We start from the raw sequence: 17363 nt of genomic DNA on the forward strand, positions 1-17363 counted from the left end.
AGCAGACACAAAAGTACTTGGCGGGTGATTGGATGAACTATCTGTCTATCACCATCTATCATGAGCTGTCGTCACGCCTAAGCACACTCATAGCTACCAGTCGCTCCTCAGAGGATGTTAATTGGTCCAAACGGCTAGTTCGGACACAAGCACATAACTTGAAGCCTGATGAGATGGATTCTCGTTTGATCTTGTGTTATCTGGCAATCTGCCTCGCAAGGTAATGCTGCACCCGCCAACCGCAATAAATCTTGTTTGCTAAACCAGTTGGTGTTGTACCCAGGTCCGACTGAATTTCACACTGTGTGCAAATATTCACTTTCCTCCTCACAAGGATTTAGTTATTTTGACAGTTTTATTGTGAGAAGTTAATAGTCCTTGCACTGTTTAACTCAACAGAGAAGCCAAAAAGCTTCCATTTCCATAGTATTCCATGTTTGGACATTTCTTCTTTGCAACTTTTTCAAACCAGCATCAGCATAAAAGAGAAAAGATTAAAATATTTTGGTTTATTTTTTTTAAAACAGTACTCGATGGCATCTTTATGACCCCGTGGCAAACCCAGCTATACCATTAACATTTAATACATTCACAATTTTAAGACAGTCTCTAACTGTAATGGGGTCACATGATGAAAAGTAAATTATACTCATCTCCATCTCTCAGAGTATTTACAAATTTATGAAGAGTGGAGCGTAAATCAGGCTAGGATTAATAAAACAGTGTCATTAAGATGTCTGTTTCTGCAGTTTAAAAAAAAACCCATTATAGTACAGACTAACAGACACACAGACACACAGTGGTAATGCAATAAAATGAATAATATCAATATGAGGCAAATGACCATGGAAATGAACAGTTATCAGATAATCAGTAAACACATCCCCAGAAAGGATCAAAAGCAGCTTCACTGTTACGCAGTACCGTGTGCCTTAATCGTAATCCCAGTATAACCACAGGTCAACTATTCTAGCAACAGACCTTTTTGACAATGACCATTCATTTAGTTACACAATGTGGAGCAAAACCATTTATAGCCAATCTCTGACTACAATCCGACTACGACCGTGACAAATGCTTGCTGCTGGCAGAGAACGTCTCCTCTCACTGAACATATATATATATCTTTTATCTGATCATCATTTAAGGAAAGATGGGATAAATGAGCAAATCCAGTTGTACATAGTGTACTCGGTGATAGCATTAATAGCCTGCCTTTGACGTGCTTATGAGCCCTCTTCAACAAACAAATGGGGAGCCAGGATTGTGCTGAGCAGGCAGATAGATAATGCCACAGGGACATCAACGTGATGTGATGGGCTTTTTTCATTTACAGTCTAGAAGTAAACCAGGCTATTGGAAAGAATGATAATATGGTAAACACACACAACTATGCATGTAAATGTGTCAGTTGTTTCACTGCTCGCACATAGAGAAAATCAATCTGTTAATCAGTAGCAGTGCGTCATGGAGCTGCAGAGTGTCATTGATTTCCTTGAACAAAAGGAATTATTTACCCTTACTCTCTCCTCTCTTCCTCCTTTTAGCTTCACACTGTGACAGCACTACGGCCAATTGTACTGCTATCTGATTACTGACGACCTTTTCCTTGTTTATGAGAAGGATGCTGATGTTATTTAATTTCATTTAAATTTGTCAACGCATGACATGGCTTATGACAGAGCGTTATTAGACCACTGAAGACCGAGAACACTTAATACAAGAATCCTTCAGGAAAACCTCCCAATCCTCTTTCAGTCAGTTTTTTAAAACTAACTTTTTTAAACAACTTTTGGTTTGTATTTCTTGACATTCTCACCTGTAAGAAATATTTGAAATATACCACGCACTGCTGCATTTGCTAAACTGTGTATAAATGCATTGCCTCAGAAAAAATTGGTGTAATTAATGTGGAAAATGTCTGCATTTCAAAACAAGTTAACCACCTCAAAATGTAACTACCCGACCATAATACAGATGGTATTTGTTTATTTGAGATTAGAAAGCTTAGAAGCTTAGAAAAAAAAAAAACTAGTGGAGTGAAAATCTGAATTTCTTTCAGTGATGGGTCGAACAATTCAGTAATAACTTGTTATGCAGTGTGTCATTTAAGTCCCCTCACACGTGTTTTTAGTTAATAGAGCCTCTTCTACCTCCTCTTGGGGCTGAATGGTTGTACACAGACTGTACCTGATTGACTTCTTCCTGACTTTTTTGTTCAGGGCATGACAATTTACACCTTTACCACTGACTGCGCTACATTTGGTCGTGCCAACGTGCCAATGTACCACTTGTTATGTAACTGCAATGGAGGGGAAACCTGCCAAAATGGGATGCAGGTGGCACACGAGGCACCAGGTGCAATGTTAAAGCTCTTTGAGCTGATATCAAACAGCAGCAGGTAATGGAGACACTGTAGTAAACTAATCAAATCTTTTCACTGCTTTCATGTGTCGGCAGAGACCTTTTGCTTTTCCTTATTTGACATAATGTAAACGGTTGATGTGTAAAATAACATTAAGGTATGTAGGAGATATCACAGTCCAACATTTCCCATGTTTTTTACCACTGAGCTGACGTTGGCTTATGACGAATTTATTTATTTATTTATTTCAACATGTTTTTATTGATTTTCTGGCAAAATGCGGAAAAAATGAACAAAACAAATACAGCCAAAACAAAAAGCAAGACAGAAAATGTGGCAATGTCGCAATGCTGTATGCATACTGTACATTAACCAATAACCTGCACATTTCATATACATTGTACTGTGCACAATAATTACTGACGGATTACTTTATATGGTCATCTACTACACACACAGCTCACAAGTTCACTGCTCTGCTCCACTCATATTATGGTGTTTTCTGTTGTTTTGGGGGTAGTCATGCCTAGTCATGACTCCATTAGACAGCACAGTAAAGTAAAATAAGTTGTCTACCTGTTGGAAGTGTGCTGGTCATCTGCAGCTCTTCCTCAAACATTTCTGCTAGTTCTTTTCCTCTCTGCATTATTTCTAACCGATTCACAAAACAAATAAATGCAAATATCTTCACATGTTGTTTTGGCCATTTTTTTAGCGTCACTAACACTGCGCTAATTCAGTCCGGAACACATTTCACTTCCTGTAAATTCGTAACAATAAAAGCCACCTGTTATTTAGCCTTTTAAAAGCTTTTAGTTTAAAGCAGGAAATGTTGGGTTTGTGTTGGCGGTAACTTTACACAACTGTAATACATAAAGCTGGCCAATCAGAACAGAGTGGGCTCATTGGGAGGGGGGCCTTGAAGAGACAGAAGCTCAGATGGACTGTCAAGAGAGATTTTTTAGACTTTGAATCATGCAAAGCTACTCTAGCGAAGTCCAAGAATAAAATATTTAGAGATGGAAATGAACATAATAGGTCCTCTTGATTAGAAATGGAGTGAAAACCATGTCCAGGCACTGCAAACTGGGCCTGTGCTTTTAGGGTTTAGAAGCATACCTACTTTTGAGTTTTGAAGTAAGAGGAGCTATTTTGGGCGACCCTTTTTCCAGAGGTAAAAATCCCATTTATTTTTCCCATAGATATTACGTGACTCACAGTTTGAGTACTGCTAGAGCTTGGATCGGCATGAAACTCTCTCTGTGGTAAATCAACAGTATAAAAAATAAGCAAATGCAATCTGCACAGTGAATCAGTTCACTTTCAATTTCTGGGTCACTTTCAGTTAATTCAGCAACTAAAGCTATTGTTTGCAACTTTTGAATTCTTTACCGCTCTGAGTCACGCCTATGACTTCTTCTTCATAGCAACAGCGGCCAAGACTCATGGGTATCTTAGTATTCTTAGCTGTCCGCAACATCAAAATCAGAGATAAAACGTGATTTCTCAGAAACAAAGTTGAAATAATTGAAACTGGTGGTCACAATATAAACCTATAGGACATTATCTGGGAGAGTCCTGTGCTTCCATGTTAACTTGTATTAAGGATATAACTTTCAAAAAAAAAAATTGAAACAGCAATATGGAAAGGTGAAAAACAGTTTTGCAACGTTCTTAGTAAATCAAGTTTGAATTCCCAGCATAACTCTGTCCTGCGTCAACCTGAGGACTAAACCAGATTAACTGAACATGTGTGGGTGAGTAGGGCATTTAATAGTTTCCTGTTTAATGGCAGCACTCCAACCCAGCTTTGGGACAAGTTGTACTCTCACATAATAACAGAGAAAGAAGTTAAATGGGAAGTTCTAGTGAGAGCACATGTGGCCTATATAGCAAAATAAGTCATCAGTGCTGGTCACAAAGACTCATCTCATGAATAATGTATGAAGCAATATCCCCTAGCAGCTTAATTGTCCCACAAGTGATTAAATTGCTACTCAAGGTCACATGATTATAGTTGTGCAAAATCCTCTGAGGATCACGGCTGATCACCTGAGTTGATAATTGTCCCATTCACATTTTTTAATGTACTACTCGGTTTCTGACATACTGTAGTTTTATACTGTTGAAAATTGAGATGTAGTTGGATAAGATATTTTTTTCTGCCCTTTGGGTGACTCCCATTCATCTAGTCATAAATGCGAGGCCAAGACAGAATAAGATTAAAATATGCTTGTGTGAGAGATAGAGAGAATCAAATGTGGGGGAAAAAGCATGGATTTCCGTGACTTTTGATGTTCTTTGATGCAAACAACATTAAAGGGTGCAGAAAAAATGTTATGATTGAGGGAAAACAGGAGGGGGATTAGAGACACGGGTGCTGCTTGGAAAAAGAGAGATCAGATTGTTTTCAACTAACAGGATCTGATGATAATTACACTGATCATCGTGTTTTTGACTAACAGGATCTGATGATAATTACACTGATCACTGAGCTGTTTCTATCAGATACCGTCAGATAAAAAGGTTTCTTCCTCTCATTGGATTCATAAAAGAGCACAGTGCTAATTACACGTCTGATACCCATCATCTACCCCCTTCACACCTCCATATTTCTCCAGGTTTTCATTGCTCTCTGACAGCCATTAAGTAACTACGGTGGGATACAGGTAAGGATGAGGGGTGCAGCTATGCTTTTACTAACTCCAAAACACAAATGCATATTGTATTCAAGCTGTGGGCCACAAACACACACTCCCACATGAAACCTAGATGCATACAAATAAGTACAAATGTGTGAAAACAAGCCTTAAAAAGCAATATCAGGACAGACCCCTCAAAATGGAATCTACAAACACAATAATGCAACATGATATTGATTCATGATGAAAAATATGCAAGAAGGTTTGGCAGCTTTTATGCCGCAGCAACAAAGACAAGCTGTACACCATGTGTGCTAGAGGCCGAGAATATACTGATCCAATTGAAAGCATGACTCAGTGGCAGGCCTGACTTTCATATGTATGCTCATATAATGTACAGTAAGTAAAAGGAAAATAACTCAGTTACAGAAAGAATTCACTGAATTATATCAACTCTGGCACATTGGATGAACTGTGTCTCTTCTTGAAATCACAGACTGAACAGACTGAGATTGAAGAGGTTCTGTGGAAAGAGATTTGTCATGTAGAGGACGCCCTACAATAACATCTTTTACTTCTAGAGAATGGATTCATTTTCTTGCTGAGACTCCCTGGAAGGCTAGTCTCTTGTATTACAGAGTGGTAAGCAGCATGGAGGGATTAAAATAGTGACAAGCACCACATTCCTTTGAGCTGCTTCAATGCTCAACACAGTTCTAATTCACCCTAAACATAACTTGAGTGTTGAGTTTAGGGTTTAGCCAGGCTCAGACTACAGGAGTTTTGCACTGATTTATCCCTGATTCAAATCTGGTGTGAGACCTTACTCGGTGCTGATGACCCAGATTATCTGCTAATGTGAGAGGATTACAGATCCAATGTTTAAGCTCCAGAACTGCTCAAAGACTCATCAGAGCCACCCACATAATTTCAAGCATGTTTGATATTTAGGATTTCAAATCTGGATGATTACTTACCTATTTTCTGAGCAGGACCCCAAAAACCACTGAGAGACAAGTTGGAGCATGTGACGGTGTTGTAGTAAACATTGTTAGCTAGCATACAACTGTTGACATATATTAAAACTAGCAATTAAAATCTTGCCTCCATTTTTTTGCTGAAGACAACTGTTCACTGTTCACCGTGTCACACCAACCATTTTTTTCACCCAGACACGTTTGGCATTCTGCTTTTGTTTTTTCTCAGTGCTAAGCATTAAGTGTCAGCCTACATAGTTGTTTATATCTGCTTCTCCATGAGGTCACGTGAGGTTATGCATTGCTCCCGCTGGTCTAATGTGAACCGATTTAACAATATATGCCAAAACATACAAACCCCCCCCACAATTCTTTGTATTCTTATATCAAAATGGAATCACATTTTCTTCCTGTAAAACTAAACATTTCAACCAATAACATCATGATATCCTCCCATCCATCAATCTCCAACAACAGCACAGAGATTCATTATGACATGCCCACTTTTCAAAGTTCAACACAAGTTCATCCCAATGTTATATCCTGCTTGTCTATCCTGTTTCACTCAGAAATACCTCAGTATATGGAAGTTAGATACTCTGAAAATGCTGCTTCATCCTAACTTTAATAACATCCTGCAGTGTGTGATTATTAGTCTTGTAGTGAGCATGCTTGACATTAGAGCGTGATGTGTTTGTGATGCAACCCAATTTCAAAATCAGTTAGGATTTTAAAACTCCTGCAGTCTGAGCCCGGCTTTAGCTAAGAAACTACTTAGTTACTATTTTATAAGACCAGCAAACATTTACACATTTGAGTAGCTGGAAGTAGGTGTTTTTGCTTAAAAGAATTCTTAAATGATTTAAGCTAAAGTAGATAGTATTGTTATGAATGGATAGCTAATAAAAAGCAGACAGGAGAGTCTGACGCTTTTGTTTGGTAACCATATTGTCTCACTTCAGGTGGACACCTGGTATGTTAATAATGTCTATAATTCAATAACAGGCATACGGACAATATAACGCTTCAGTGGAACCATAAAGAGTAAATTTGTGTGTTGTAAAAAGTGTTGTCACATCACTACAACAGTTTTAATCTCTATATAGTTCAAACACACACACACACACACACACACACACAAGGTGTGCTAGATGTGGCAGAATGATTTCACAATGATGTACAACTGAATGGACGTTATGAGGATCGGAGTTCAACTGGGGAGCAGGGCCGTGTGTGTGTGTGCGTGCCTTCCTCAGTGATGTCTGACCTACAGATGAATAATGGGAGACACGGTGGTATATAATTATATGTATTTGTATTCATGGTCAGAGGAGTTATAGTGACTGTGCACAAGAGGAGTTGACAGCAACTTTAAATCAGACCAGAAATAGACAGACATTAGACAAAAGCCCAGAGCTGCATGATGCTCAGATACATTGAGCACTAGCTGGATTTATATTAGCGAAAAGGGATCAACTTCTAAAAGAGCGAGGCAAAGTGGTTAAACTTGTGAGTGAAATGACGAAGGACTGAAGACTGTGAGACCACGGTAAAAACAAGCAGCAAATTAGAAGCCAAAGCACACAGACCACGTAAGTCAAGAGCTATATGAGCACAGGGGTGGTGTAGTAAGTGGGGAGTCTGGCCTTGAACTTGAAATTCTAGGTTGAAATGCTGGGAGGCATCTCAGTGCTTTAGTGTCCTTGAGCAGCATATTTACTCTGTGGTTGACCCTCTGCTGAACCTCCGAAGAAAGGAGTAACAGTGAAGAGTGCCTCTCAAAACATCCATAAAGCTTCATGTTACAGGACCAAGACCAGGTCACACATGTCAGTCATTCAATCACATAAACTCATTATATAATTGTTTATTATGTAAAGATGATGTTTTATGGATGTAGAGGTATTCAGCTTTCAAATATCTGACTAAAGCTGCAACGACTAGTTGATCCCCAGAATGTAAATAGGCAACTATTTTGATTGTTGTTCTATGCCTATAGTTGATTACTATAGACATATTATTTTCTGATTTCTTTAGTCTTCTATGATAGTGAACTAAATGTCTTTGGGTTTTAGACAGTCACTTACCAGGGCCTCTATAAAGACTTGCATGTGTTGTCGTTCAGTGTTGCTGGTTCCTGATTGGTTGGAGCTGGAGGTCTTGGTCGTCTTCCCTGTCATCACCTCATGTGATGTTGGAGTTCTTTGGATTTTTTTAATAGAGTTTATTTGGCGTTTTCTTAGTTAACCTGGTAGCATATTTTCCCAGCCAGCTTCATTTGTTTGAAACAGCATTTTTTTGCTACATTTACTAAACTAAATTCATCTCTGTTAAATAAAAATTGCTTTCTTTGAGTTAATCCTTCACATGTGGTTCCTTTATTTGCTCTGGTCTCAGAGCTGGGAAATAACAGTTGTGACAGGAGAGGCCATCGACTGACTCAGGAGGTAGAGCGTGTTGTCCAATAATCGAAAGATCAGCAGTTCAATTCCTAGTTCCTCTGGTGTCCACATGTCAATGTGTCCCTGAGTAAGATACAGAACCCCAAATTGCTCCTGAAGGATGTGCCATTGGGGTGTGGGTGTGTGTGTGAATGTGCAGTAGAAACTCCTGCTGATGTGCACGTTGGCACCATGCATGACAGCCGCTGCCATCAGCATATGAATGTGTGTATGAATGCATGAATGTGGGTTGTAGTGTAAACGCGCTTTGAGTAGCCTGAAGACTATATAGGCGCTATATGCATAAGTGCAGTCCATTTACATCACCTTGGGCTTGGAAACACCCTTTTTTCACATTTTTTGGACAATTTACAGACCAAACGACTAATCAGTTAATAAGGAAAAATATTATTGATAATGTTATATAAGCTGGCCAGTAAATAACCAGAAAAAATATTTAGAAACAGTGAATCAGTTTCATAGTTTGTCCATCACATAGCAATATATAATATAAAATATATGATATTTTTCCAACTTGAAAACTCAGTCAATATGTTGCGGGTAGCACTCAGGACTGGAGTAAATTAATAAGATAGACAAAATGTGTGAGGATATGATTGATTCCATAAGAAATTATATTGTATTATTAGTATATTCTTAAACTCTCCACCACCTGTTATGAAGCCTAATCTGATGGACATGTCTTTATTGTTCCACTCTTTGTTGTTTTTGTGACCTAAAGTAGCTTTTCGTCTACACTGTGATACCATGTCGAGCCTGATTTTGCTTCTATCCTAACAGTTAAGTGAAGTCCCATCAGAGCGAAGTTGTTACTGTGTGTAATACAATAGTGATACCTAATGTTACTGACACCTATAATGTCTGTGTGAATCATTAAAGCTGGTTCCTTTCATGTGTGTATGGCCAGCAGGGAAATATGAGTGTGTATGCAATTCTGCCACGTGGCTTAAAAGACTTCTGAGAAGAGAAAAAGAAAGAAGGCAATTTATTGAGGTCTCATGATCACAACTTTAACAGCAGATAGATCTAATACAATCAAGGCTGAAGGCTCTGTGGTTATATGTTGGAGTGAGAGAGGGAGACATGTGAGGGTCATTAGGTGGACTCAATAAGGAGCCCGTGGGCTAACAAGGGTGAATATTCTATATGACTCTCTCCCTTTCTCTCTCTCTCTCTCTTTTTTGGTGTGTGGTTAAATTAATACAGTGGTGTCACTGTTTACCTTTTTGTCAAGCTCCGTCATTACTCTGCAATGTGAAAAATACCAAAACTTCCTCTGAGGCGAATTCTCAATACAATGTACAATTTATTTGAGTTTCATTAAAAACACGACAGCACACAAGCCAACAAAATATTTCCCATCCAGTTAACACAGATTCAAAATTAATTTTCAAAGAGCCTCTAAAAATGCTTGAAAATCTTAATAGGCTTAAGAGTTTTACAAAGGACTGTGTTCCTGTTAATAATCAGAGAGAACAGAAAGAACCATCATCGTTTGAAACCATAATTAGTTTTGAATATTATAATACAAACAAAAAAGAAAGAAACATACTTAAACCAATGTCAGAGTGAAGCATGGATGTAGGAAAGAATCTGAATTTGCTGTTGCTGTGAAAAGGTTATTACAGCCAAATGTGTTTTACAGTAGAGGTGCCCTGCCTCACCTGAGATATAGAGCGTCATATAGAATGAATGAAACATATTAAATGTATGAATGAAATGTTGAATAATAAACTATGTATTTTATGAGTGCGGCGTCTAAGTGACATCCATTGATAATAAGATGAAATGTGTCTGATTCAGCTAATATGTAATAATTAATCAGAGCAGCTCATCACTGCATTGTCAGTACAATACAGGGGTAGAGATAAATCTGTACTTTTTGAAAAATGGAGAGTCAGAGATTGAATACACAAACACAGATCCAACCAGAATTCAGCATGAAATTCAGGTAACAAAGTTTGACACAGCTATCAGAAACCAACCTTTCCAATTCTCTCTGCATTTAAGTGTATTAAGCGTATTTGTCAGTCACAGGCCCGCACCTCTCCTGCTAGCTGGCTGCAAATCAAAACCGCAAACCTAATTCTGGCGATACACAAAAATGTTGGCTTAACCATGTACAACATTGCCATAAATCTTTGAAAACACACAACAACACAATAAAAAAACTATCTGTGCTCACTAAAGAGAGAAGCAGTCGACACAAGGAAAGTTGCTCTCGCATTAGCAGCTAATGCCACCTCCAGCTGGCCCCAAGCCGTCTGCTGTTTTATTTACAAGGATGTACGCCCAGCCGCCCATATAGCTTTATTGGAAATACCACATTCAGAAGGGTAACTCTGACCCTGGAACTGAGATAAACAATGCAGAGTCAACAACATTTTACAAGGACTGGCTAAAAGAAACGCTGGACTTTGCCCTGGTTCTGACCAGGATTTAATGCAGAGCTCATAAGTCAAAGGTATAAATGCACAAACATGTTTTTAAAAAATGATGGGAAGACTATGAAAACCATAAATGAGTATATTACACCTACAGTATATGTCGCAATACTAAGATTCAATTAATACTAAAATCATGTATTACTTGCAGTAGTAGTTAAATTCTCTTCTGAATCACAGAAATACTGAAAAGAGATGTATTAAGATCTAAGATAAAAGAACAAAATCAATAATGAAACAGGTCTGTACAGCAGGCAAACTTGGATATTGTGGAAATGATGACTAAGGCCCCAGAGATACTCCAAAATGGACAGCAGTGGAGATGCAACAGTCTTTCACATATTACATATTGTTTGTGGATACAGTTCACACAGTAATAATAGACTTTAGCAGATGCTCCTGGACAGGGGCATCTGACAAAATGTGTGTCACACAGATCGATGCAGAACGTCTGTGATACTCAAAACATACACTATATTGCCAAAAGTATTGGCTCACCTGCCTTGACTCGCATATGAGTTTAAGTAACATCCCATTCTTAATCCATAGGGTTTAATATGATGTCGGTCCACCCTTTGCAGCTACAACAGCTTCAACTCTTCTGGGAAGGCTTTCTACAAGGTTTAGAAGTTTATGGGAATTTTTGACCATTCTTCCAGAAGCGCATTTGTGAGGTCACACACTGATGTTGGACGAGAAGGCCTGGCTCTCAGTCTCTGCTCTAATTCATCTCAAAGGTGTTTCGAACAGATTGAGGTCAGGACTCTGTGCAGGCCAGTCAAGTTCATCCATGTCTTTATGTTGGAATAGGAAGGGGCCATCCCAAAACTGATCCCACAAAGTTGGGAGCATGGAATTGTCCAAAATCTCTTGATATGCTGAAGCATTAAGAGTTCATTTCACTGGAACTAAGGGGCTAAGCCCAGCTAGTGAAAAACAACCCCACACCATAATCCCACCTCCACCAAACTTTACACTTGGCACAATGCAGTCAGACAAGTACCGTTCTCCTGGCAACCGCCAAATTCAGACTCGTCCATCAGATCGCCAGATGGTGAAGCGTGATTCGTCACTCCAGAGAACGCGTCTCCACTGCTCTAGAGTCCAGTGGTGGCGTGCTTTACACCACTGAATCCAACGCTTTGCATTGCACTTGGTGATGTATGGCTTGGATGCAGCTGCTCAGCCATGGAAACCCATTCCATGAAGCTCTCTATGCACTGTTCTTAAACTAATCTGAAGGCCACATGAAGTTTGGAGGTCTGTAGAGATTGACTCTGCAGAAAGTTGGCGACCTCTGCGCACTATGCGCCTCAGCATCCACTGACCCCCCTCCGTCATTTTACATGGCCTACCACTTCGTGGCTGAGTTGCTGTCGTTCCCAATCGCTTCCACTTTGTTATAATACCACTGACAGTTGACTGTGGAATATTTAGGAGCAAGGAAATTTCATGACTGGACTTGTTGCACAGGTGGCATCCTATCACAGTACCACGCTGGAATTCACTGAGCTCCTGAGAGTGACCCACTCTTTCACAAATGTTTGTAGAAACAGTCTGCATGCCTTGGTGCTTGATTTTATACACCTGTGGCCATGGAAGCGATTGGAACACTTGATTTCAATTATTGGATGGGTGAGTGAATACTTTTAGCAATATAATGTACATTTTCCACCAGGGTTACCTGTAACCAATAGTCCAGAATGAATACAAATTAACCACAAGATGAAAGATGTTCAATTTCCCATTTCATCCTTGTGGTTTTCTAAAAAAAACCCAAAAAGGTACTTTCATTTGAAGTGCTTTACAGTACTATGAGCGCTTGCATTTCAAGTTCACCCATCTCAGTTTCAAAGATGAGCACTTCTTTTTTTTCTTTTTTAACGAGAAACAAATTGAAGTCATCTGAATGTGCTCTGTAATAGCACAGACTACTGCCCCCAATGATGAAACCTGAGGAACTCTAAGAATTGGTTTTCCTCACATCCAATACACAGCAGCTCAGAAATCACAGTGTTTGACTGGATGAAAGTTGCACCTCAGCACAACAGTCCAGTCTGTTAATTATGTAAGCCTTTATTCATCTAACAAAAACAATAAAATCCACCCAGAAAACACATTAAGAAGAAGTGATAGGCTGTGCATGATCAATACTAAAACAGATGACATGTTTCAATATAGAAACACGTAATCTAGATACACATTTAATACTAACAGGCACGACCACACGAGGCAGTAAAATACTGTTATGACTGAATGAAAAGAGACTAAAGTCGGTAACACCATCAATGCAAAGCTGTGTCATAAAAGGCTTTAAATCAATTAGCAGAATTTATTTGCCCCCTATATATACACACTACATATGTCCCTCTGGTTGATATTTATTTTTTAGAGGACTGCTTGACAGATGTAACTGCTATTTGTGCACAGGTAATTTGGCCTCTTCTGAGCTTTCTTAGACATCTCTTGTTGCTTTGAAAACACACCAAATTACTTACTGCCAGATATCTTTAATTGCTGACAAATTCTGCTAATTAACATAATTAATTCTGCATTCAACCTCAAAAGACCTTTCTTGCTAATGTGTGTGTGTGTGTGTGTGTGGTTGTAATTGTGATTAATTCAACATTTTCTACTACATGTTGAAATTGTGTTCAGTCTTATTCTCCTCACAACTTTTGGATGGTCAGTTTCGGCACTGCTCAAAGTTCATTCCTGTTTCTCGGTGGACTGAGTCTAAAAGTTGATTTTTCTTACTCCAATACAACCTGACAGGCTTCTAGGTCTGACCATATTTGCGATCACGTCAGGTAGATACACCACTGATGCAAGGTGAAAGCAACTGTTCAGAAGGTCTTTGTACAAACAGGGAATCGATAGTCTTTATTTCTGGGGATTTTATAGAGGTCATAATACTGAATGTGGGAACAGGCTCTTTTAGTAATACACTGCAGAGAGCTGTGGTATTGTGTGCTATGGGGCTTGGTGGTGGAGACAGTGGTCCAACACATAAATAATGTCTCCTCATATTCTAAGACTGTAAAGCAAACTGAACAAGCTGCATCTGTTCAGTTTTTAGCTGAATTATGAGTCTGTTGATGGGGATTTTTGTGCTTGCATGTAGAAATCCATCTGGCCAATGAGAAGTCTAAAGCAGAGGACAACTCATTAGAAATCAGTTGCTTACCAGTTTCACGGAAATTAGAGCAAGAGGGAGTTCAAGGCTTCTCATTACTTGTGTTGATTTTTGTAGAAATTCAACATGTATTAACCTTACCCACAGCAGCATTTAATTAGAATTCCTCAGGTCAAACATCAAGTTATGCGGAGGTTATGTACTTTTCTATTAGTGATGCATTTGAAATGATGATATTATGTTATTCAGTTTTAATTCCTGGAAAATAAATTGTGCTTTCGTGATTAAAAGGTGATTTTGGGCATCATTATAAACACTGACTGGGAAGCGTAGAAGTCAGTGTGGAGATTTGATCATTTCAAGGATTTATTGTACTTATATACTGCTGCATAATAAGGATTATATCAGTGTAGTAAACTGTGTTAGGGCAGGATTAAAGTCATTAAATCTAAACGTAGCTACAGTGCCAGTCTACTTTTTCCAGGTTTTTTTTCAATTTTTACCATTTTCTACATTGTGTGAAATAACACATATGGAATAATGTATTAAACAAAAGAGTGATAAACAAACCAAAATGTGTTTGGGATGTTATATTCCTCAAAGTAGCCTTTTGCGTTGATGACAACTGCGATCACATGGAATGTTTTTTTCATTCAAGAACTGGTTTTAAATTGTCCGTGTCATCAGAATCATGTGCCTCCAAGCTTATCAGTTATGTTTATCGATCCTGGCCTGCAAAACAATGACGTCAAACTCATGTGTCTATATTGCTGGAGACTTACAACCAGAAGGAGTCATGGTAGTAGGCCCGAGACAGAAAGTTTGTGGTAAAGGCACACATCTGGAGTAGGAAAGCAGGTGCTGGACCAAATGACAAAATCTGTACAAGAAAAAAAGTCCACACACTGCAGCTCCCAATGCAGGCAGATCTAATACGATACCACAAGTAACGTTTCAAGCTGAATGCTCTTCTTCAGACCAAGACAGCAAACAAAACACATCCAGGATAATCGAGAAGACTCGGTGCTACACCAAAAGCCGCTGCTCTGTTCTGTCGGTCTACTGCTGGAGCTAACTCACTGACAGCACACTGTCAGCTGTTACCCACTGGGACTAAACAGGCTAGCTGACAGGCCACTGGTTCACGCTGCTGCAGTTCAGTAACACTGAAGGGAACTTGGGCCTGATCTCCAAAGAGTCCCTCCTCTGAGAAGAATCACTTGCTGCAGCCTGCTGTGGCATGTATGCTTTTTTCTCCTCTGTTTCTACACTGTGTTCAGACTCAGTGATGATAAAACAGCTACATTGACACTGAAAACCCATGTAGACCTACTTTTTCCCCACACATAAAATTAATCGGGAATCAATAAAGCAATCTATAATTAATCGGAACGATGAGCAGAATCAATAATGGCATTGTTACCATTAAAATATTATCAATCTCTTTCCCTAGTCAAAAGTTAATTGGTGAAATTTCGTGCCTTTTTAATGGTTTTGAGACCACCAGTTGTATTGCACAGAAGTAGTGTTTGAATACAGCAAATTCCACTACTGTAATAATATTATGGTAAGAAGTTACCAGCCTCAACAACTGCCAATCAATAGCCTCTCAGATTAAAGCGCACATCAATGCTTTCTACAGTTCAAGTAGGTGACAGATCTCAACATCATCTGTTTGGAGGAGACTGGGTGAATCAGGTCTTCATGGTTGAATTTCTGCAAAGGAACTTCCACTGAGGACGACTGATAAGAAGTCAGAACTCACTTTTTTCCCCCACAGTGGCCCTAATCCTCTTTCATATCCTCCGTATAAACCTTTTGACCGGGCTGTAAGTGTATTTTGATGAATGGTATCTGCTGTCCATATGTACTGTGTTGTGTCTTTAACAGCTCCCCTTTTTATTTTTTGGTCTTTTGGAGTTTGGGATGCCCTTCAATACTAGGGTTAGGATTGTAACAGGTTTTAAATTAGTAAGAAGCCAGAGTATTTTTAAGGTTGTTTTTTTTATCAGTACTTGAAGACACCAAGCAGTGAGTTCAGCGGATCGGAAAATATGGTTTTGGTGTAATTTATGATCACCCTGCCGCCCACCCTTCCCGGCCTTTCTGTCCTTTGAGACACACACACACACACACACACACACACACACACACACACACACACACACACACACACACACACACACACACACACACACACACACACACACACACACACACACACACACACACACACACACACACACACACACACACACACACACACAGTGGGCAGCAGAGCAGAGAGGCTGTGGTGGACAGAATAAAACTATAAAGCTGTGTGAAGTGAAGGATTAATTTTATTCAAGTTTATGACAATTATACTTGTTACTGTATATAATAAGGACTGGGCCTTTGCAAATTTAATTGACTTGGGTCAGCAGATAAGGAGATTATTTACATCAAACAATCAGGACAGGAGAGAGGATCCTCATGTCCAGGAATTTATTGTAGACAGTGCAGTGGATGTACATATGACAACAGCAGCACATTTATGAGAATGAGTATTTTGGTTTGTGGTCATTTACACACAACAGTCTAGGGGTGTCCGAGCTTCTCACCCTCTCTCTAAAGGGAGAGCCCAGCCACCCTTACAGAGGAAGCTCATTTCGGCCGCTTGTACCCACGATGTTGTTCTTTCGGTCACTACCCAAAGCTCATGACCATAGGTGAGGGTAGCACAGTATTAACAAACGTATAACAGGACTAGAACTTAAACCACTGCCAGAAGTCCAAAAAAATCTATATTTAAATATTAAACTAATATCATAGACGTATGACTTTGGTCTACGGTAGACCTGTTAAATGTTCTTCAGTTTCTCTTGAATTCATGTCCAGTTGCTACAAAAAATAAAGGCAGAAGCGAAGAGAAAGAAATAGAAAAGTTTTTTAAAAAAGCTTCAATTTCTCTGTGCAGTATACTCAACTTGACACTTACTTTATCACTTTTTCTGGTCGTTCTAGCTCACCACATTTAAAAATCATTTTTGTCCACTATGAGTGATACTACTGCAGATGTGACCATGAAATGGACTGAAACTGACACTGCCTGACAATTTTTTGTGTAATGGTCAGCAAATTCAATCAAGTTAAGTCATTTCTAATGGATAATCAGCCAATGCTGCAGTTAACTAGGACCAACTTTTGTTATGCGTATTCAAATTTAAACACCTAGAGAGAAATCACAGAAATGGTTTACACTAAATTTTTTAAAAATCTGTAAAGTAGGATCACGTGTCCATTACAGGTTCAGAAGTAATATTGCTGAGATGACACAGTGCTGTGCTGTGCTGTGCTG

The sequence above is a fragment of the Scomber japonicus genome, chromosome 9 (assembly GCF_027409825.1).
Source record: "Scomber japonicus isolate fScoJap1 chromosome 9, fScoJap1.pri, whole genome shotgun sequence".
Taxonomy (NCBI): Eukaryota; Metazoa; Chordata; class Actinopteri; order Scombriformes; family Scombridae; genus Scomber; species Scomber japonicus.